The sequence below is a fragment of the Aptenodytes forsteri genome, unplaced genomic scaffold (assembly GCF_000699145.1).
Source record: "Aptenodytes forsteri isolate BGI_AS27 unplaced genomic scaffold, ASM69914v1 Scaffold270, whole genome shotgun sequence".
NCBI lineage: Eukaryota > Metazoa > Chordata > Aves > Sphenisciformes > Spheniscidae > Aptenodytes > Aptenodytes forsteri.
The window spans coordinates 1,805,697-1,808,762 of NW_008794631.1; positions in this window are offsets into that span (position 1 = coordinate 1,805,697).

The window sequence follows — 3,066 nt, forward strand, 5'->3', positions numbered from 1 at the left end:
GAGATAACCTGCTGATGCTACATTTCTACAAACTTAGTAAAAGAGCATAAGCAATATTGATTCTGAAACAGGCAACTGCATTTTCCCAACCCTCATCTTTTAACTTTCCAGGACTGGCTCAAACATTTTTGCAGCTGTGCAGAGAAGTGGATCAGAGAACTGCTTGAGGTGAAACTAGCTCAATGGGCAAGCATGGCATGAAAAGTCCCAAAGCAAAGACACATTCAGTCACGAATGCCTGAACCTAGAGCTTCCCCCAATGCCATGTGGCTCCCTGCACAGCATGCAGGAGCACTGAATTGCCATATGCAGACATCAGGGTAAGCCCCAGAACAATCCATGGAAAGATACGGGTATCTTCACTAGTTCTTCAGTTAATTCTTCAGAGGAACCTGCCTTCTTCACTAACTATCCAGAAGCTTAGGTTGCTAATGTAGGTGGAATGAATGACCAAGCTTGAAACAAACGCTCACGTTTTCAGATACTGAAATATTTTGTTAGGGCCCTGAAGTAAGCAGTCAAAATACAGCTCCAAGTAGTGGAGCATCAAGCAGTGCTTGATGCAAACTGCGTTTAATTCAAAAGAAAGCCTATCAGTGGTATCAATGATCTTGAATATATTGGATAGATATCTATATATGATGTTAACATATAGTAACCAATAGTAATATTCAAAATAATTTAAGAAAATATTATGCCATCTACTTTCTCTATACTGAATAGTGAGGTCAGTGGAACAAAACTCTGACCTTTGGATTCACTGGAGACAGTAGAAAATTGTCTTCCCTTTTTCTCCTTTTAAAATGCTAGGGATCTAGTAGGGTTAACCTTTGGAAAAGGCAAAATTCTGTTTTTTTCCAATTCTAATAGATTAAATCAATAACCTGACTATCTGGATAAACATTCCAATTAAATATCAGTAGTTCTACATAAATCTTATAGAGATCCAGATGCGGAATTCAAAGCTACACAGGCACAAACCTTCAAATAATAAATTATATCCAAAATAACTCAAAGTTCATTCCAGAAGAGATTTAAAATGTTCATAATTTAATAAGACATTTTTGTTTAAAGGTTTAATGAAGGAAATGTGAGATACTGGCAGCTTTGCCTCATTCCACTGCTGTGAGCTCAGTAGAATTAAAGGGACAGAGGTAGGGGGACATGTATTTCAAGTCACATAAGCATAAGAAGTAGGAGTGTCTTACACGTATGGTTAGTAACGTTTCATTATTATACCATATGCTTAGTAATGTACTTGGCTAAACATATTTTCAGGTTCCAAATGCACCACTTAAGCACCACATATTACAGAGCTCTGCAGATCCTCCAAAGGGGGAAAAGCTCATACTTTCCTACTCACACCCTTTTTCTCTTCAATCAATTTAATCAATTATATTCAAACAAAACTGCACTACTTGTGTTTGGTATTGTGTTGCCAGTGTTGGTGGTCTTAAATTTCCATTCCTGTCAAACCTCCCTGCAGGTACTCAGTTACCATTTTTCCCTTCTCTATTAAATACCTAGTTTTTAACACATCATCTAAAAGCATGGCAATGATTTGAGACAGCATGGAAGAAATAAAGATCAGAATACCAAGTTTGTAACGTAGCTCTGTCTTAACACATTTCACTGGATGGGAGAGTGGGGGAGCAAGCACTTGAAGATCATTTTCTGCATTTTGTTACTTAAAAATCATAATTTTAATTTAATTTCTCTTTAGTTTTTGAAACATATTTCCTTACAATGTTGTTAATCCCTCATTGGCCTAAGATACACCAAAAGTTGCTATCAGGTATCTGTTACATAGGACAAGATTTAACCATACTGAAAATGGATTCAGAGTTTGTTCAGCCTTCAGAAAACTGGACTTCATAAATGTTCAATATATTTTATCTCTGTATAAATTAATGATCAAATAATTTTTAAGCGATCTATATTAAGGCTCCTCTAATCATAACATGACAGATTGTTTCTGATCTCACCCGAAGTGATACTGACCTTAAATGAAATTAATATGCCCAACATAAGTTGGGCAAGAGAAAAGATTTGAGCCTATGCCACAACTACCTTTCCAGTGCCAATGTTTCTGTCATCAAAAGACCTGACAAATCACTTTGCTTATCATTGTTCCAGTATCAGAATTCTTCTGTTCCTTCAGCAAAGGTGAATCAATTACCAAGACATTCCCTTTTCTATTGGTCATAAATCTGTGTTGGAAAACAAAGTAAAATTTTTACAAACTTCTCAAATTCAGCTCAATATGAGACAAATTGCCTCTTGCCAGAACAATTCAAAAATACTGACTCCAGTTTCTACTGGAATGGCAGGTGGGAAGAGGTGTCATATCACAGGACAAATGGGTATGAACAGATATGAGTGACAGGCAGATATTTTTCTGGGAGAAAGGAGATGCACAAAACAAGGCAACGTACCTTGTCTATCCAGAGATTCCTGTGGAAAGTTTTGTGGGTTATTTTATACATCCATACAAAGACAGCAGGTCTCTTGGGATCTCTCTCATCATGAGCCTGTTAATTCTACTTCAAGCAGTGCCTGCCAAGAATAGTCTCCCCTGAAACTGTTACTCATGACAAAATCAGGCAACAGGCATTACTTAATGTACATTGCAGATTTTAAAACCCATCCTGTTTGCTGTAAAAACAGAGAATTTTTTTTTTGTGGTATTTTAGAACAAAGCACATCACCATGGTTCTGCAATGAGGACAACAATACATATCTAGCAAAATCATAGTCCAAAGATCTAAAATGGCTTTAAAAACCTATCTCAAGAACTCAAACCCAACTCCTATTTTTCTGTGGTAGCAGATAACAGTGAGTAAGCACGCTTGAAACACCTGCTTTCACAGAGTTAGCAGAATATTTCACTATTTAGGATTTAAGGAAGAGAAGGCAGGAGGGGAGCCCCCTCCGCCCGCTGTTGTGATGTAAGAACCAAGTACTTCTCAAAACTGGTACAGCGGAAATTACAAACATTAGCACTCAAGTTGTTTTTTTTTTAAAAAAAAAAAACCAATAGACAGTACAAGCTTCTCCCACTGCCAT